Raw genomic sequence first — 22,666 nt, forward strand, 5'->3', positions numbered from 1 at the left:
GGCATTGATTGCAGTCCTTGGTTATCTCCAATTGTGCACCCAGGTAGCCCCTTAAGGGATTATTCTCATATTTTCCATTATAGATTTTCAGTGTATCAGCTTCAGTTCTTCAAGGTTAGTTTGATAGAGTTGCACGGGTAGGACACGGGTGAATTTTTGCTTGGTTTGGAGTGGATAATAGCTTTAGAAAGGTAAAGAAGGTTATATTTGGATTTGGAGTTTATTTCATAAATCATTCCTTGGTTTTCCTTTGGCTTGGTTGAGTCTTCATTTGATTGTGCTGGTATCAGTGTGTCATGGTTTAGATTTGTGTGTATAAACCTTCCTCAATTCAATTGGAGTCCAGTTGGTGGTTAAGGTTGAGTTTGGGTTATTTGAAAAGGTTAGAAAGGAAGTAAGTTGAAAAAAGGATACATGTGGCAAGATCCCTTATTAGTGTTAACTCTTCTTGAAGGTAATCTAGGGAGTCATGCTCGAAGCATGCGAGCCTAGTACCTCACCCATTCAAGCCTTCGTGATCTTTCTATCTATTAACTTTCACGGATGAAAGTCCTTTTAGTAGTGGATATTGTAATGACCCTCCAGATTATTTTCTTGATATACGTGCATTTTTGATATTTCAAGCCTTTCCACAATGGCTACAGGTCATTTATGACATGCTGAAATTATCAATTCAGTTATCTAACAAATCATTTAGATTTTAGGCTCATTTCCCTATTTTGAAGATGTTGATATTTACGATTTGATCTCGGACCAAAACTCCTAATACATGACCTCAGATGAGAATTTCGATAATGCCATCAGCTCTGGAATGTTGAGTTTACGTTAGGGGGACTTTGGTTCAGGTCCTGAGGCTTCCGAACTCATTTTGGGCTATTGGTTAGATAATGTGAAAAATGGAACTATAGATTTGGGCCCCACACTTGGTCAAAACGATCTTGGATGAATGTTTCGATGGTTTTATTGATGTCAAATTTGGTATGTTAGCATATTTTTTTGCACATATAGGGTTCCGAACGAATCCTGAGCACCTGGTAGAAGTTTTATTCGGACTTAGAAAAATATAGTACATCAAGCTACTGATGGGACCACTTGAGCAATCATATACTTTCTTAAGCGGTCACCACGTATGTGACTATCAGGACCTGAGACTATCCTTTAGTCATAACACGGTGCTTAAGAACATAACTGGTGCCAACTAACCCATGAACTGGCACAAGATGTAAACACAGAAAGAAGATAACAAAATACTGTGCTGAAGTCATTTATTAAAACCTCTGAATAAAAAAATAATGTCAAGTGTGTTGAAATCCATAATGAAAAGTAACTATTTGTCTGAATGTCTGAAAGCCTCTAAACATGATGAGTTGTTGGGACAGGTCTCCAACTAACTTTAACTATTGACATAACATAAAATTAGGTACTGGAAAGCATGACTAATAATATGTCTAGCCCTTAACTGATGATGACTCACCAATATTGCTAAGTGGTATAGGAACGAACTAAGTACGGTCTAGAAACTGAGCGTCTGAACCTATGTTATAAGATAACATAGCACAAAAGAGAGTATGTGGTCAGTATTTTGAATGTACAAGTATGCGAGATAAGGACTAGATAATATGTACATGTAAATGGTACTGAATATGAATGCATAAACATGTAAATCGAATGCAAGACCAATTAAAGATGTGCTGAAATAATATGTAAAACTAAATAACTGAATAACTGATAAACTGAACATTTGGTTATGCAAACCTAAACTGGTATAATCAAAATACTGAAATGACACTGTTGGATCTAACATTTGATCGACATTCCTGAATCTAAGCTAATCGGGGTCCAACCTGTAACCTCAGTTGGAAGGATGTCAATACCTTTCCACGGGTACTAACAAAGCCGTGTGGATCCACTAATTTGATATTCTGAAGGACCAAGGTGTCAATCTATAATGCCCCGAATCTGGTACTCGAAGCGCTACATGGTGCTCATGACCCCGAAGGGCCACAAGCTAACCCATGACTGATATCTACACCTGAACACTACATAATATATTGTATAAATATGGAAATAAAGGCTAAAAGGCCTCTAAAACTGAACTGTCTGAATAAGGAGTTGATGGGATATGTCCCCAACTAACTCCAACTACTAAAATACACCAAGTAATAAAGAAATAAAGTAATGATCATGTCATAGAAGGATGACTACTGAACGTGAGAATACATGCATGAATAAGTGACTGTAACTAAATTTGTGATAGTACTGACTACTGAGTCAGATTACTGATAACATGAGTTACTGATAACTGATATAACTATTACTGAGCGACTGTATCTAACAGTCTAGCTCCTGATGGAACTAGCTAAGTTTTGTAATGTGTTGAGTTAACTGTATCTGATAGTCCTAAAATCTGAAGGACTATCTGAGTACTTTTACTAAGACTGAGACTGTAGGAAGTAGTCATCTAATCGAGATAACCCAAATAATGCATTATAGCTAAGTTGGGGTCCAATCTGTCACCCCAATTAGAAGAGTGTCAATACCGCGCCAATGGTAAAGACAAGCTGTGGGTGAACCTCATCTGGCAGTGTCACCAAAAGAAAATGGTGGGACCCTCCTCTGACAGTGTTTATCTACCTCATCAACCCTCATCTATCAGTGTTGATGTCTCAACCTATGCTGACTACATAGTTCTAGAATGCAAGGATCGATTCTAAGGATCACACCCTCAAATGTCAGAGTGTATCCTCATTCTTGGGTTCACTCGGTGCTAAATCCTACACCCATCTAAATAGACACTGAACATGATTAACTGAACTGAACTGGACTGATTTTATTTGTTCCATTGACTGATTTAATACTACTGAAATTATTGAATTTTTGAGCTTTCTGAGATTACTAAGGTTACTGAGTTTACTGAGTTTTCCTGAGTCGCATGACTAACTGAATTCTACTTAGCATGGCTTGACTGAGGATATCGTGAAAACATAACACTGGCTTTAGGCAAAAGCTAAATTGTCGGGTACAAGTACCCCTAGGACTCGATAGAAGAAAACTAACAAGGCATGACATTCTTGAATACATGACCAACATCAACAATCCATAATACAATAAGTTGGGGATTTCATGAAGTACATGGTTATCATAATTTGTACATGGTAGGAATGCATATACTCAATGTCATAATTTCATACTCTAACATAATGAGCATTCCAATAAACATCTACATTACACATCAATAGCATGGGAGTCATTTGAACATAAGGGTAAAACATGCACTTATCATATGGATCACAATTGAGCTATAATATACAATTTCTATACTCTTAGGCATTTTATCAAAAACCTTACATGCACAACATAGGGCATAGGTGTAATCATCAAATTACACATCATAAACAAATTAATTCATAGATTTCAACTTGCATGCTAACATAGTTTCATGAAAAACACATAAAGGCCCCAACTTGGGAATCATACAACAAGATAAACATGGTTACAAACAACCCACAACATAAACATCATGATTTATAATTTGAAATATGGTTCTTGAGCTTTATGAATGAAAGAAATCCATAAATCAATACTATGCATACCTTAGTACGTGATTCTACTAAGATTTACGGTGGAATTTTCTTTAATATGAATCCCTAATTTAGAACACTAACTTGTTCTTGAGAGAATTTTGAGAGAAGTGACTATATTTTGGTTGAATTAGGGATAAATCCCATGTTATAGGATTATATAGGGGTGGGAAATACCCCTTCTATCCTTAAAATAACTCAAAAATAGGGTATTTACATCACTTGGGCCATAATATATGCGGCGCACAACTTATCGCATAAGCTAGGTTGTGCGTCGCATAACTTATGGCATAAGTTAGGTTGTGTGTTGCACAACTTATGGCATAACCATTCCAGTAGCCTTAGGTGATTTGTTACGCGACGCACTCCATTTTGTAAAGCCATAACTTCTTACTCGGGTGTCGAATTTTGGTAAAATTGGTATTGTTGGAAAGCTAATTCAATCCTATAAAATTTGGTGGGTCTAAATATGCCAAAATACCATATATACATCAATTTATTCTCATTCAAAGATGACTTTTGCAAAATCAAACACTAAAACTCGATGGATTCAAAAGCTCTTAGCTTGCCTCACTCTAAGTGACTCTTATGAATACGCTTAACACATCATAAGCTCTCTTATCACTAGGATACTCATTGTAAGTCATGTACTGAAATTTAAATCATTAGATAGGAGGTTTAATACATAGGAACAATGGTTTATTTTCTAGCTTAGAAATTTATAGGGTATTACAATATCTCCCTCTTGGAAACATCCTTCCCCGAGTGGGAATGACTGAGAGGGGAGGAATGATAACTTAAGTACACACTAAACATGAATAAATGTAACATGATTATATGACTGACATGACTGATAAGGTAATTGTATTATACTGAGCATGCATATCTGATGCATGTTTTCATGACTAAACTGATTCATGAATGCATGACTGGTATTTCTGATAAACTGAGTTTCTCACAAGGAGAATGTATATCTGATGCATAAATACATGTCTGATCTGATGTATGAACACGTGACTGAATATGCAATAGTATTTGATACCAAGTTTATGATGGGAATCTGAGCATGAAACTGGTTTGTAACTGAAATTTGAACATGAAACTGAATAAGCTTAAGGAAAGCTATAATCTTGGGTTAAGTCAGGATTAGCGGAGAAGAGGTGAGGGTACTTGGATTAGATGTCTATTTCTACTTGTCAAGTAGCTCCCTCAATAGACTGATTCCTCCAAAGAACTTTGACTAGAGAGACCTCTTTGTTCCTCAGTCTGCGAATCTGGTAGTCAAGAATTTTGACTGGAATCTCTTCAAAAGAGAGGTTGTTCTTAATGTCTGCACCCTTAATAGGAACTACGAATGTTGGGTCACCTATGCATTTCTTAAGCAAGGATACATGAAAGACCAGATGAACTGAAGCTAGATCTGAAGGCGACTCGATATCATAAGCTACTTTGCCAAAGCGACTAAGAATCTTGATGGGACCAACATATCGGGGACTGAGCTTTCCCTTCTTTCCAAACCTCTTCACTCCCTTCATAGGAGAGATTTTAAAACACATGAAATTTTTTTGACCTTATTTAGAGATCTTTTCTGAACACATATGAACGGAAACGTAAGAACATGGCTGAATTTATAACATGTGATGTGGATTGGGTATCATGAACTGATCAAAGCCATTGAGTACATAGCTTATGGCTGATATTAAAGTTAAAGGGTCAACCTATGGGTACCTTCAACTTTAAACTGGATTCATTATTCGAAGAGAAATTAGAGGGTTTAGGGCATGATAGCTTGGGGGTTATAAAGCATCTCCCCCTTAGGACATTATGTCCCTAAAGAATACTGACTTTACTGAGATACTGAGGAAAATTGGGACGATGCACAGGGCACCTACGAACTGAATCATGACTGAATATCTGGGATCTGAAACTGAGACATAATACATGAACTGAGATGATCTTGCAACTACTAGGACTTTCTATCTTGGAATAGTTACATTCCTAAGATTTTTGATAGTAGGACTAGGTGGAAAGTTAGGAAACCACACCATACAAACTTGTTACCTGATTGCTAAACTGAATTACTGGCTTATTGATCTAGCTCATACTAAAAAATTATACTTAACTGATGTTCTTCTTCTTCACCTGATACTACTGAAAATATTTGCATGAGTGCTGATCACGAATTCCTAAACATACTAACTTATCTAATTAACTGGATGTTTAATATCTAAATATAGGGTCTGTAAGATAGAACTGTACTTAGTCTTAGATAACTGGACTACAACTACAAAGCATTATACATAGGAGATAAGGACTGACTGGGTGACATGAGATAACTGAGCATGAATTAAGAGTAACTATATTATTTGAGAATGCAACACTAGGAGTACAACACGATTCTGGAATAGTCTTGTAAACTGAGGTACTGGAAGGCTGACAACTGAATGACTAGTAACTGTACACTATAGTCGAGTAAACCTAAAACTAATTGAGTTACCGAACTGATTATTGACATGTTTTAACACAAGCATTCATTTATCATCATAATCATTCATGTATTATTGCAATCACTCATGTATTATTGTAATCATACCTTAATCGTCACCATCATTAATGCATCATCACAATTACCAAAGGGTCACTTTAAAAATCTCGGGATATTAATCACATAATAACATAGAGGAAACATGCTACTAGATCCTACTCTATTCAGCAAGGTTTACCTCAACTATTTTATACCTATATCGGTCTTAACATGTATTTGAATTTCACACCGCTTGGGAAACTTTATACTATCATGTCATAGCTTACTTTCTAATCACTTGGCATATATTAAAAACTAAACATATATCAAAGGTCACATAATGGGGAATTTACAACCATCACATCTCCACTCGTTCACTAAGGTCCTTCAATAAACACTAGACATGCATAGGTTCACACTTATTTGGGGATTTCCTACCAGCATGGAATAATTCATTCACTTGGTCATTTTATCAAACACTAGGCATGCATAGACTAGCTCACAATTTGGGGCTTCCTATTCAACATGCTATAATGGCCCATATTCTTCTTCTAATCTTTTATCAAACTATGGGAGACATACTCTGCTAAATCAACCAATTCTACACCCAAAAGTCATGAACATATCAACAATCGTAACATATAATCGTATCTTAGAAGTCATTAGATCACGATTTAACTACAATGCTTAATTTCTAGTCTCTTAGACATTCTATCGAACACCTCACCTGCACAACTTAGGCATAAGTATAATAACCCAACTAATCATCATGAACAACCAAATTTATATGTTTCCACTCATATATTATCATAGATTCATACAAACCACATAAGTATCCCATCTTGGAGGTCATTCAACATCAAAAACAAGTACATAATCTATTTACCACACAAATACCACATACTAAGGCAAAGGCTTGATAATCTTGTAGAAAAACATGAACCACAACTCAATCATAGCAAGAACATCAATTTCAACTCACAAGAATCATTAAAATTTCATAAACATAAATCTTGGAGATTTAGAAAAAAGTACTTGAGCTTCTTGGATGAAAGGGACCCAACAATCAACATCTACATACCTTGGGGAAACTCTTTCTTGAAGCCAACAACAACAACAACAACAACAAACCCAGTATATTCCCACCTAGTGGGGTCTGGGAAGGGTAGAATATACGCAGTCCGTACCACTACCTCTAAAGAAGTAGAGAGGTTGTTTTCGATTAACCCTCAGCTTAAGACACAGGATAATATACAAAAATATTCAAAGCATGAAACATGATAAAACTAACATAGATAAACATCCACCAAAATAATGTACATTACCAAACAAAAGACTTCTCCGAAATGGAGAATTTAAAGAAAAAGTTGGCCTCGAAGTTTAAGATTAAAGATCTGGGCCAGTTGAAATATTTTCTTGGAATAGAAGTAGCGATATCAAAAGAAGGCATTATGGTGTCACAAAGGAAGTATGTACTGTATCTTCTAAGAGAGACGAGAATGAGTGGTTGTCTTCCAGCTGAAACACCCATTGATCTGAATATAAAATTCAAAATAAAGAAGGAAATTTAGTTAAACACAGTCAATACCAAAGACTAGTGGGGAAGTTGATCTACTTGTCACATACTCGACCTAATATAGCTTTTTTTGTAAGCTTAGTCAGTCAGTTTATGCACTCCCCAAAGCAAGGGCACCAAGAAGCAGTGTACAGGATCCTAAGTTATCATAAAAGTTCTCTGGGAAAATGATTATTTTTCAGAAAAAGTAAACATAGGGGCATTGAAGGCTTTACAGATGCGTGGAACCCTGCTGATTCGGGCAATTGGATTAAACTGAAGAACCATTATGATGACTTCGTGGACAAGTTTTAGGACAGTATTGAACTCTGTGACCTGACTTGCCATATCTGAAACAAACATCACTGCCAGCTCTAAAAACACCCTTGTGATGCTTTTCATAAGTCTGACAAAGGGGATTGGTCCGGGCACTGCTACCACTACCATGAGGTTTAGGACCTGGCACCCTATATCTGAATTTAGGAATTAGAGCACTGGCTGAGGAAGGAACTGGAATGGATGCCTTTAGGTAAAACTAATAATGATTACCGCCCTCTAACTTAGGCTAAGCGAAATTGACATTATTTGTTCTCGCTCTCTTATTTTCTCTCTTTCTATGCCTTCCCTCCTCAATCTACTGGGCATGAATCATATGCCTAGATGGGACAACAGCATGTTGATTGCTCTAAGCTACTATTGATTAAAATAAGTTAGGGGAATTGGTTCTAAATTTTCCATGAAAGACATGCTCGTCCAGGGAATATGGTTGAACGGGCGGAGGTGCTGATTGATTCTCAGTTCTCCTTTTGTTAGTTCTTTTAGGATGCATGTTCTGTAATGGAAAAGAGAAATAGATTAGACTGAGAGTTACATTTGAGCTCATTCTCACCGACACAACATGAATACTGAAAGAAAAGAAACTGTTCCTAAAACGTCTTATAGCCTTCTGTACATAAGTGTGGTACACAACACACCCATGCATAAGACTCCACTAGATGCGGCTTTTCTAACTTCCTAGGACACTGTTAAACCTTAGGCTCTGATACCAAGTTTGTAACACCCTAAATCTGGTACCCAGAGTGCTACACGGTGCTCATGACCTCGAAGGATCACAAGATAACCCATTACTAATTTATATAACTGAACACTGCATAATATATTGTATGAATGTAGAAATAAAGGGTGAAAGGCCATTAGGTTCAAAACTGATAAAACATAACATTTGAAAGTACGGTATATCAATACTAAAACAAACTGAAACAAAACTATCTAAACATACTATAGTCTGAAAAGCCTCTAAAACTAAATTATCTGAATAAGGAGTTGATGGACATGTCCCCAACTAACTCCAACTACTAAAATACACTAAGTAATGAAGAAATAAAGTAATGATCATGTCATATAAGGATGAGGACTCACTGCTAACTCTGACTGCTGAAATTAGAATGCTACTGATGCCCTGGAGCTCGTGCTTCTGAACCTATGGTATAGAATAAAACACCATAGCGCAAATATGTCAATACGATTGAATGTACTGGTATACATGTGAGGTAGGATGAATGCAAAGGGTTCAAATTCATGAATAATGCTCACTGACTGTGTAACATGAATGTGAGAATACATGCATGAATAAGTGACTATAACTAAATTTGTGATAGTACTGACTACTGAGTCAGATTACTGATAACATAAGTTACTGATAACTGATATAACTATTACTGAGTGACTGTATCTGACAGTCTAGGTCCTGATGGAATTAGCTAAGTTTCGTAATATGCTGAGTTAACTATATCTAATAGTCCTAAAATCTGAAAGACTATCTGAGTACTTTTACTAAGACAGAGACTGTAGTAAGTAGTCATCTAATTAACATACCCCAAATAATGCATTATAGCTAAGTTAGGGTCTAATTTGTCACCCTAATTGGAAGGGTGTCAATACTGTACCATTGGTAAAGACAAGTTATGGGTGACCGTCATCTGGCAGTATCACCAAAAGAGAATAGTGGGACCCTCATCTGACAGTGTTTATCCACCTCATCAACCCTCATCTATCAGTGTTGATGTCTCAACCTATGATGGATACATAGTTCTGGAATATAAGGATTGATTCTAAGGATCACACCCTCAACTGTCAGAATGTGTCTTCATCCTTGGGTTCACTCAGTGCTAAAACCTACACCCATCTGAAAAGACACTAAACATGATTAACTGAACTGAACTGGACTGATTTTATTTGTTCCATTGACTGATTTAATACTACTGAGATTATTGAATTTTTGAGCTTTCTGAGATTACTAAGGTTACTGAGTTTACTGAGTTTTCCTGAGTTGCATGACTAACTAAATTCTACTTAGCATGGCTTGACTGAGGATATCATAAAAACATAACAATGGCTCTAGGCACAAGCTAAATTGTCGGGTACAAGTACCCCTAGGACTCGATAGAAGAAAACTAACAAGGCATGACATTCTTGAATACATGACCAATATTAACAATCCATAATACAATAAGTTGGGGATTTCATAAAGTACATGGTTATCATAATCTTGTACATAGTAGGAATGCATATACTCAATGTCATAATTTCATACTCTAACATCGTGAGCATTCCAATAACCATCTACATTGCACATCAATATCATGGGAGTCATTTGAACATAAGGGTAAAACATGCACTTATCATATGGATCACAATTGGGCTATAATACACAATTTCTATGCTCTTAGGCATTTTATCAAACACCTTACATGCACAACATAAGGAATAGGTTCAATCATCAAATTACACATCATAAAAAAATTAATTCATAGATTTCAACTTGCATGCTAACATAGTTTCATGAAAAATACATAAAGGCCCCAACTTGGGTATCATACAACAAGATAACATGGTTACAAACAACCCACAACATAAACATCATGATTTATAATTTGAAATAGGGTTCTTGAGCTTTATGAATGAAAGAAATCCATAAATCAATACTATGCATACCTTAGTACGTGATTCTACAAAGATTTATGGTGGAATTTTCTTTAATTTAAATCCCTTATTTAGAACCCTAACTTGTTCCTGAGAGAATTTTGAGAGAAGTGACTATATTTTGGTTAAATTAGGGATAAATCTCATGTTATAGGATTATATAGGGGTGGGAAATACCCATTCTATCCTTAAAATAACTCAAAAATGGGGTGTTTACATCACTTGGGCCATAATATATGCGGCGCACAACTTATCACGTAAGCTGGTTATGTGTAGCACAACTTATGGCATAAGTTAGGTTGTGTATCACAAAACTTATGGAATAAGTTAGGTTGTGTGTCGCACAACTTATGGTATAACCAGTCCAGTAGCCTTGGGCAATTTGTTAGGCGACGCACTCCATTTTGTAAAGCCATAACTTCTTACTCGGGTGTTGGATTTTGGTAAAAGTGGTATTGTTGGAAAGCTAATTCGATCCTCTACAATTTGGTGGGTATAAATTCCAAAATACCATATATACATCAAGTTATTCTCATTCAAAGATGACTTTTGCAAAATCAAACACTAAAACTCGATGGATTCAAAAGCTCTTAGTTTGCCTCACTCTAAGTGACTCTTATGAACATGATTAACACATCATAAGCTCTCTTATCACTAAGATACTCATTGTAAGTCATGTACTCAAATATGAATCACAGGATAGGAGGTTTTATACGTATGAACAATGGTTCATTTTCTAGCTTAGAAATATATGGGGTATTATATAATCCTAAATTGATTGGTCAACCTTAGAGGATATCAAACCTAAATTGATGGTTGACCCCTTGTAACCTACGCTCGCTACATAGTTCTGGAACTTAGGGACTACTACTAACGACTTTGCCTAACTAACAGGGGAGCCACCATCCCTGTATTCACTCGGTGCTAAGTATACTCCCAACTGGAAAACACTAGTATTATTATTCATTTAACATGATCTGGTACTGATAAAAAGTTTAGCGTGGTTCAAATTGATAAATGCTTAACGTAATAATAAGTTGAATATAATAATACAAACAGGATCTGAATGACTTGTAACTTAAAATTTGTAACTTGTATGACTATCTAGGTATTAGGTATTCATAACCCGCCAGCACTGAAAATACAATCAAATATAATAATTTCAAAGTAATGACATGATAAGAAATTTTATGACTTAAACTCAAGAAACCAATAATTTCATCAATTTTATGAATTCTCATGATTAGAGTAAGGAAGAATACTTGAAGTTATGAGGAACACTATTTCATGGTTGAATTCAATAACTACATGGAGGAATCATGGAATTTATACTTTTCATAGAACTCCAAACAAAAGAGGAATTAACTTTGAGAATTTGAAGAAACTTTAGGACTCAATGGGTGATAGAAACCCATTGATAAATGTCCCACATGCCTGAATTCCTTGACTTCTTAAAGGGAACTTGAATTTGGGACCTTGGGAGTTGAATTCATGAAAGAAACCCTTTTCTTTTGTTCTCATGAGTGGGATAGGAATCGATGTTGCTAACTAACTAAGAAGGGCAAAATAATGCCTCTATTGTTTTTTTAGATGTGAATTGGGAGTTTAAAGAGGAGAAAAAGAACAAAAATCCCTTTTTACCCTTAAGTGACTGCACAATTTTTACACCACAACGTAGAACACTGCTTATCATGGAAGCCAGCCTTTGTGTCATGCCGATATCGCAAAGACTAGCATCCATAAAATGGAAAAATTATGGAGGCATTTTTCCTCTGTTCCATGCCAGCATCGCGGAGGGTAACCTCTAGGACACGATGAAAATGCGGAGGCTCACTGCCTCGACAATCCAAAATTACCCCAAACCACTTCCAAAAATTTTAAAACTCTTCCAGATGACCCCTTTAACATTCGTAAACATATTTCAAGTCAAAAATCGATATTTTAAATTTAAGAAGCCCAAAACTAAATGCTTAAAATTTTGAGGGTGTGTCAATGATCAAGGCACTTATCTCTAGTGTGGAATAATCTTTATGGGGCCTTTAAACATATGACAAATAGTCAAAAGCTTGTATAGGGTATCATGGGGTATAACAGTGACATTATGTCACTTAAGAGACATTGACCACCTAGTAAATGGCTGTTAAGCATTGCTTTATCCGCTTAAGAAGGCATCGCTTAAGCGGCCTATAGGTCCGGCACTAAGTGCTTGATAGCCTAAGCGATAGGTGAATTGCTTAAGCAGCACCTGGTGGCTTTAAATGCCTATTTTCCCACCTGATTTTATTCCATTTCTTCCACCTTTTTTACTTCAAGTGGAGATCCCAAAGAGAGGAAAAAATCAAAAATCATCCATATAAGTTGAGGTAACCTAACCTAACTCTTCTTGATTATTTTTTATTAATTTTCCCTTTGATTTCCATCATAATTCATAGTAATATTTGTAGAAATTAGGTCTTAAATTCCTAAATTTCAAAGGTTGATTTGAGACCTGATATGTGCTCTATTTGTGCTTAACTTTTAAGCACACATTCCTTGTCCTTCGAGGGACCTCGTGATAGGTTCAATTTTGGATTCCATTTGTAAGACCTGCAGGACCATCCTTGACCTGAAATTTGACCAAACACTTATTATAGTAATATGGGTATTTTTACGTCTAATGATATATAGATTACTATTTTTTGTAGCATGACGATAATTTAAGATTGTTGAGTGAAGGTGAATGATTTATAGATGATTCAAGGATAGTGGTTCGGCATTGAGGTAGGCTTCTATATACTATTCTTCTTAAGATGGTGTTTATATATATTTCATGTTATAGGGATATTAGGATATGATTGTAGGTATAACACTATGACTTAGCCTAATTTATGAGTTTGGGGGCTAGAACGGCAATTGACCCTTAAGGTGAAATGTTTATTATACTTTTGTGATCCTATTACTTTCTTCATAGATTGATCAAATTCGTATTATAATTATGATAGTTTGCTAGATATAGGATGGTATTTAGGTATTAGAGGCATTATTGGTATAATTAGTCTTATTTGAACTATTTAGACAACCTTGGAACCGTAATTTAGGTGGAATTGACTTAGTTGCTCATATTTTAGGTGGAATTTCTACCTTATGGATAATCATGTCTTATCTAACATCTAGAAGTGAATGTAGATACCTTAGTCTAGTCCAGGGTAGAAACTTGTTTAAAAATAGATTTCAAGGATTTGAAGTGGGACCCTCTAGCCAACCTTATGCTAAGACTTATGTTAGCTTTGGTATACTTATATATTCATGTTATCATGTTAGACATAGTTGAGACTAATGAACCTTTAATATAAGGTTACTACATTACTCAGAGGATTGTGATAGTTTTTCCTTGGATTATGATGGCATGATTATGTCAAATATATATTGGGCCTCAGGCCATGATTATGTTATCGCTATGTCATATTTATATTATTGGGCCCAAGGCTGTGTTCATGATACTGGTTGTATTTCGAGAAGTGTGTTATCCTTATAAAGGACGTGATTGTAGTTTATAGATGCTTTGATGCTTATGATTGCATTGTTTGGATACTGGTGATAGCATGCATAGATTCGATACATTCATGATCACTAAAATGGTAAATGGTATGATTCCAAGTAAAAATATAATTTTATTACTCTTTTTCCTAAAAAGCTATTTGTTCCCACTTTCCACTATTAAAATAGATTTCTAAATAACAAGAATCATACCATCTTAATGAATACCTTATAAGCCTTTGAGACTAAAAATAATGTTTTAGAGATTTGATCGAGATAGATTTAGTTCAAAGTTTTGCACTACTATTTACCTCAGGTGAGAGAGATTCTGATCTTTTCTACACTTTTATGATGATTTAGTTCCAAATTTTACCCCGAGCAATAGATTTATAGACTTACACACTTTTAGCCATGGTTCTAGCCTGTGTATTTTATGTGTATATATATATATGCTACTGGTTAGAGTGGATTGATGATTTTGATGGTTATTGAAAATCCTGAATAGGGACTAGGTTGGTGTATATGGGTATTTCAAACCCCTTAGGGTCCCTTTATCCGTGTACCGTCGTGCCGGAGAAGAGAGGTCATCGTAGGTCCTGCCTTTGTAAGCCATCGAGCAAGAGGAGTTGTATACATTAGGTTATTTTATGGTACTTGGATAGGTTATGGTATTATGGATTTTCTTTGTATTCATCTTTAAGCGTGCACTACCTTTCACCACTATGCGCCTATATCTATCAACTTTTTATGGGTTGTATAGGTATAAGTGATGAGAATTGCATGTGGTATGTTATGTGTGATAATTGGACCTTCTAGGTTATGGGGCCGGATTTAGGTATTGTATGTTCGGGCTAGCTTATTCCTTTATATTATTATTATTATGGTTAGTTCATGATAGATGGATTATTGGACTGGTACTGAGATACGAGGTATGACTCTGCTTCTTTTATCTTACAAATATTTTATTACGCATGATGATCCCATGGTTAGGATTTATGGTTTTAGACCCTAATTATGTTTGTGATAGTTTGTACTATGATTAGGAGGCCTTGAGATGCTAGTGTGATTACTTAGGTTGCACCTCAAAGTTAGCCGTGTTTATGTATATGTATTTATATATAGTAATTATGGTATTACCATATATTCCTCCCTTCTTCCATTTATTCATGTTGTATATCGATTCTTTGGTATTGTATACATAAATGTACATCCTTCTTTTATTCTTTATTTATATATTGGCTAGTGATATATTATAATACCCCATGTCTTAAAGCCACTGTGCATTTTACAACTCACCTCATTAAGTCGTATATATATATCGCATGAGTCATAAGATGTAAATATTAGCTAAGGTAGTATGGAGTGATTAGAGTTAGGGTTGGGTACGACTTGACCCTAGGAGTCATCGTTGGATGATACAAATCGTATAAAGAGCAGTCATAAGGTCAGCAGTATACGTTCCCTAAGTCTCTATCCAAGTTATGAGTGGTGGTTTCAAGTTGTATGTGCATGTAATGAGTCATAAGTTACCACTCATATGTTGACCAATATGTGTTCCATGTTTTTCACGGCCAAGATTACGAGTTACTATCCCAACTCATATATTCACCTTACTAGTCATAACATTGACTCATGATGATTGGTAGTTAATTTTTGTAAGTTCAGTTAAGGGGTCTTTTGGTCTCTCCCCTCTTATAACTCCCAACCCACGACTTATAACCCAAGAAAGGAATTATTTTCCTCTATTTCAGTCAATTAACAACATTTTTTCTCCTCTCTTTTTAAGAACAACAATATTAGGGTTTCTCTCACTAATTCATCTCTCAAGTCTCAAAGTTCAAGTCCTCTTCAGAATTTAAGCAATTTCAGGTATGTGGGGTTTTGAATAAGGCTAATCTTCTATCCTTATGCCCAAAAACATGATTCTTAAGATTGAATTTACATGTTTTACATTAGTGTTCATCCCCCAAATTCTCAAATATTGAAGTATAATTTTTTCTTGTGATTTAAAGGCTAAAGATGCATAAAGGTTACATCTAATCATGTTTTGAACTTTATGATTAATACTGTGATTTGAATTTAATTACTTTGATTTGTTTTCTCATAAAAGATTTCTATATGGGTATTGAGCCTGATATTTTGTTATAAGTGCTATTAAAGAAAGTAAAAGTTTTAAGATTTAAAAAGAAGCATTAAGATTACAAGAAATTCTAAGATTTTAAAGTTCCATTCATATGCAATATAGCATGATTCAAGAAAACTTGATCAAATGATCTAAAGATAAGACATGAAATCCACAAGTGTTCATCTTGATTATGATTAAAAGTAAAGAAAAGAATAACTAGTTTTTATCCCATAAACCCTTATGCTATTTTAAGGTGGATTTCTGAAGTATGAGCATAGATATATTTTGGAGTAGTATTTAGCCCCAAGAAGGGAATGTGGATGAGCGTATCCTAAATTCTCGATAACTACAAGCCATCATAGGATAAGTTTTTCAAATATGGATAAAGTATAGTAATCACTTAAGTTAAGGTTCTACTCTTATGGAAAGGGTAGAACAGCTCTCCCCCACATGGGTAAGACACTAGACTCCATGGTAGCTCACATGGTTTATGTCGGTTGTAATAATCTCCCACCAGAAAGAATAAAAGTAAAGAATTTAGAAAATAAATGTTATGGCTTACTAAGCTTATTCATATGCCTTATTATCCAATCTTTATGATCCTACAGTCTTTAGATTTACTCAATTCCAAGGTCAGTTATTTATGCATAGCTGTTATTATTTAGAAGTATACATATATACTCAGTCCTTGTTTTACTTATTCATTCACCCCCACATACTCAGAACATTCTAGAAGTACTGACCCATATATATTTCTATGTGCTATATTATCTTAGAATGTAGGTTTTGCCACTTATTTCCAGTTGTACAATTGACTAAGGGCACCATCACCTGCATCCCAACTTTTGCTGAGTCCTCATACTTTAAGGACCCAGCTCATCAGACTCCAATTCATTGATGAAAGTATTTTAGTTATTTGATTCCTATTTATGATCAGGGTAGCTAGAGCCTATCGCAGTGGCTCTCAAGTTAGTAATAGAGGCTTTTCAGACTAAGTATATTTCAATTCAAAGAGATTGTTTAAGGTTTCCAATTTAATGGTTGACAATGAGATATTAATTTGTTTTCCTTTAGTCTTTACACATATATTAGGGCACTATTTATGCAAATTTTAAGATGAGTAGATATCATGGGTTAGCTTAAGTCTATTCCTTTAATCAACATGTGATTTCCAGGGGGTACTTCTAAGGTGTTACAAACTTGGTATCAGAGCCTAAGGTTTTAAAAAGTCCTAAAGAGTCAGACAAGCCATGTTACGTAGAGTATTGAGCATGAATGTGAAGCAGACCATGTTTATGTGCAAAAGGCTACAAAATAAGTTAGGAATCATCATTTCTTTTGTGATCTATTGTGCTTAAAGTTATCTCTATCTACCTTAACTCATTCTTTTACGTAATAGAATATGCCTCCTCATCGAGTTGGCGCATGTATAAATAGTGATCAACCACCCTTGCATGCAGATCCTCTGAATTAAAATATGTCTCATGTTCAGTTTTGGGTTGCCTTTCAAGCATTGGCCCAATCTGTGAATGTTAATATTTTGGGAAACCATCAGGCAGTAGTCCCACTTTAGTAAAATGGTAATTTAGCTGCAACCCAGATTCAAGACTTTATGAAGATGAATCCACCTGAGTTCCATGGGTCAAGGGTGGATAAGGATCCTCAACTCTTTATAGATGGGGTGAGAAATATTACTCAGATCATGTATGTTACTGAAGAGGAGAGTGTAGAGTTGGCATTCTATAGGCTGAAGGATGTTGCTTATGATTGGGTTACTATATGGAAAGATAGTAGGGGTGATAATGCAGCTCTATAAGTTGGCAGGTATTTCAGAGTGCTTTTCTAGACAGGTTCTTTCCTCGTGAGATAAGGAAGGCTAAAGTGAAGGAGTTCATGAACCTAAGGCAGGGCTTTATGATAGTGAAGGAGTACTCCCTTATGTTCACTCAGTCAGCTAAGTATTCCCCAGAGTTATTATCGATTCAAGAGCTCATATGAGTAAGTTTGTTACCAGGGTATCTAACTTAGTAGTCAAGGATCGTAGGACTACCATGCTGACTAGGGATATGGATATTTCTTGGTTGATTAGCACTAGCCTATACCCATTACTCTATCCGATATCAAGAGTTTTTTAGGTTTGGTTGGGTATTATAGAAGGTTTGTTGAAGGATTCTCCTCTATAGCCACATCATTGACTAGCTGACCCATAATAGGTGAAGTTTATATAGTTGGATAACTATGACAAGAGTTTCCAAGATCTGAAGGATAGATTGACTTCCGTACCAGTGGTCGCTCTACTAGAGGGGTTAGAGGGATTCGTAGTGTAATGTGATGCTTCCAGAGTTGGGCTAGGTTGTGTATTGATGCAAAATGGGAAAGTGATAGCCTATGCCTCTAGGTAACTTAAGGATCACAAAAAAAATTACCTAACTCAGGACTTAGAGTTAGTTGTTGTTGTGTTTGCCTTGAAAATTTTAAGGCACTACCTCTATAGTGTGCATGTTGCTATTTCCACTAACCATAAGAGTCTTCAGTATGTATTTTCTTAGCGGGACCAGAATCTTCATCAAAGAAGGTGGTTGGAGTTATTAAAATATTATGACATGAATGTATTTTATCATTTGGGTAAGGCCAATGTGGTGGCAGACGTACTGACTAGGCTATCTATAGGTAGTGTGTCACATGTGAAAAAAAAAGAACAAGAATTAGCCAAAGTGGTGCATAGATTGACCCAATGAGTCATCGAGTGACCTAATAACTAGTTTGGTGGACTCGTAGGGTCACTAGTACCTAAGCCCTTGTAAGTCATCACAACTTACGACTATTAGAATAATTCGTAGCCTCTGGCCACGAGTCATAGCCTGACTCATAGGGTGCCTAGCTAGTGAAATCTTTTAGTTTTCTTTGTTTTTCCTTACTTTTTCTAGTGTTAGATAATAGTGTTATTTCCTCAGGTATGATCTCACCTACTAAAGACAACACTAAGGGAGGCTCACAGACCCCGAAGAAGTAGCTCATCCCACCGACAACTTAAGGATGATCCCATTGATGATGAATTTAACATTTCAATAAAAGAGTATCCTATCTCGAAACTAATGGAACCAAGGAGTAGCTTACCTCAGGGACAGAAGACTAAGCCTCGAATGAAGAATTTGAGTTAATCACCATCACACTCCCATTCCTAGTCTAAAGTAAAATAGGATTCAGAGTCAGACCCCAAGAGGGTTAAAAAAAATGCCTAAAATATCACCAACAATGTTGCATCAGGTAACGCATCTGACAATAAAGGTTCTGAGTTAAAGTTTGAGGGCATTAAGGGAAGTGAGGAAAGTGATAGTGCTCCAGTAGAGATTCCTCCTCCACCATAGATCCAAACGACATTGCATCTTAATCTATCCCCTATGCCTATTAACAACCGGTGGGAGTACCCCAATATGCAGGAGCTATTTAAGCTAGACTTTTCCAATGTCCCAAGCACAGAGAAGCCAAAGAAAGGGTTCTATCTTGAACCCAAGTTGATGACAGTGGAAATGTCTGAGATGCCTGAGTTTGAGGCCCGGTTTACTAACTACCACTTTGAGTAGATGATGAGATCCTAAGGTGGATATAGCCTGACACTAGTTTGTGTTTTTTACACTATGTATCAGATAAAGTTGAGGTAGATGTATCCACAAGGGTTATCGTAGAAAGGAGGTGATCTTTGCACTCTCTATGGTTTGAGGTATTTGATTGAACATCTCCACACAGAATATTTCTTGATTTTTATACGGAGAAGAGTTTGATCTCTCCACTGACACTTCTAAGACTAATAACCACATTGAGGAAATAAAAAAGGTAAAGATGAAGCAAATTGGAACTGATAACAAGTATATACACCTACAATGGATAGCAGGTATTATTATTATGCACAGAAGGATGCATTACGGGTTGTGGGTCCATCTAAATATATCACTAAAGCTAAAATAAATTTTATTAGTAAGGCTTGATGGACATTGGTTCAGCACCGATTGAGCCCAAACATGGGAGTTAACATTCTAAATCCTAATAGGGCACCACTTTGGTAACTGGTATCATAGAGGGATATGAGATAAACTTATCCAAGATCATTATATGGGAACTAACATACACTTGCCTAGATGAGAGGGTGTATCTTCTCCTAGATGTAGATCATTTTGTGATGGTCGATCGGACCACTAACTTGGTCTTGATTTGGGACCAACCCAACCCTATTTTAAAGGCCAAGGTGGGCGTTTCACTTTTATAGGCATCCTTTTAGTTCAGCATGCACATAGACATTGATACTCTAGGTTTTTCCAACAGCGAAGACACTCCAGCTAAGAGTGCACGATTTAAGTTATAGGCCTCGACAAATACAGTAGGTTTTACCGATTCTAGCGTCCCATATGCCCTGACTCCTTCTTCCTTGAGACCATCAACTTTATGTCCAATAGTGAGTAGCTATTTTTGGTCTCATAGTAGTTTTTGATCGGTCTCTAAAGCATTTAGGAACCCTCAAGCAGAAGTGACAAATATTGAGGAGAGGGTGAAACTTTAGGTGAAAAAAGGATATTTGATGTGAGATACAGGGAATGCAGACCTAGTTTTACAATTTTCAGCAGCGTATTAGCCAGAAGCTTGTGGGAGTTTAGGCCCCATATCTGGCAAATGTTCATGAGGAGTTGGCCACTTATGGGCTACTACAAAGGACGTGGTTATGAGGCTATTCCTTAATTTTCTTGTTATTGAGGAGGCACATGTGGAGGACCTGCTAGATATTTGAAGAACAAAAGGTAAGAAAAAGGTCCAGATGAGAAAGGTGGTGAGCGATCAAGTAAGAAAAGAAAGAGAAAGAGAGAGATAGATGAGATATAGGTAGCTCAGATGGCTAACAAGCAAACCTCCCAAGACTATTTGATTGAGGTCCATGAGATTGTAGTGGGAGCTAGTAGCTCATTAATGGGTGAGATAATGACTTCAACTGCAGTAAATGTGAGTGGTAGCACATTTTTTCCTCTTGAGATCCAGCCACCATTGAGTGCTCCAGTCACTACTGGGGCCACTTTTAATGAGAGTAGGACCTAATCTGAGTTCCATCCTACTAAGACATCTTGATTCTGTTCCTAGGGTGCCCAGGTATGTATTTACTCCCTTGTTTTTAATATTATAATGATGCACTAGGGATAGTGAATCTTCATTAGTTGGGGGTGGAGTTATAACACAGTCGAGGGTTTTTTTACCATGTTTCTTTCCTACTAGCTACAATATCTTAGTTAGGACCGACATGCTTAGGTAGTGTTTGTGCTTTTTGTGTTTTATGTGTTGCTTATGTTTAAGTATAAGAAAAATAAGGAACTTAAGTGCAATTAACATATTTTAGTTTTACGCTTTTAAGTGTTTGAAAAAATATACCCCTCCAAAAGTTTTGTGAACTATATGATGTAAATATCTGTATGACCATTGTGTGAATCCTGTTATGGAATTAGTATTAGGGATAAATAAATCAAATCTTATTGTTGCATGAACTGGATAGGTAGTAGTTGATAGTATAACCCTATACCATGTGTGTGTGAGGAAGCTACCTAGTTCCCTTTGTGCATTTAATCTAGAACTTGATCGGTTAGTCTTGCCTAGGTTGTAGGATATTTAGTTGGGACATGATCATAGGTCGTCTTTGAATTAGTCCACTCTTAGCCAGAAAGACCGATCAAATGTGAATAAGTATCGGTTGATCCCAATTTTGAGCCTAAATTGACCTATTTTCTTGTTTTCACCTTTTAACTATACCGTTTAATTACAATGAACCTATTTTGGCCCTGGCCCCTCCTTGGAAACTTTACACCTCAACTCAGGCAAATTACTTAAGTTAAGAGTGGCGATCATAGGGATGCCTAGCTGAAAATGGGTATGAAGAATGTTGTGAATAAAATAAAAGAAAGTAAGGTTGAGTGTGGTTGAAAAAAATGAAGAAAATAGAAAAATAAAAAAAATGAAAAATAAAAAGACAAGTGAATAAACAAAAATTAAAAAGAAAACCACACCCAATCTGAATAATTAATAAAAGAGAAAAGGGGAAAAATAAAATAAGAATGGTTGAAAAATGGAGCCAAAAATGTAAGTATACTATTGAGGAGGGTGAGTCACTTTATCTCAAATGTGACATACATACCCCAAGCCTATATTACAAGCCTAGCAAAGTCCTATAATTATCCTAGTCTAACTATCTGAGAAATTGAGGTATAGAAAATAAGGGCAAGTCTATGGTATTTTATGCATATTACTGGAACTTCTTTTGTGAACGTGAGTATCTTGCTATAGTCCGTTGCATTGACATGTATTATTCTACTATGAGAGTTGGGACTTCTTTGTTGTAAGGGTACATGGCT

This window comes from Capsicum annuum, chromosome 6, assembly GCF_002878395.1.
Source record: "Capsicum annuum cultivar UCD-10X-F1 chromosome 6, UCD10Xv1.1, whole genome shotgun sequence".
NCBI classification, from domain to species: domain Eukaryota; kingdom Viridiplantae; phylum Streptophyta; class Magnoliopsida; order Solanales; family Solanaceae; genus Capsicum; species Capsicum annuum.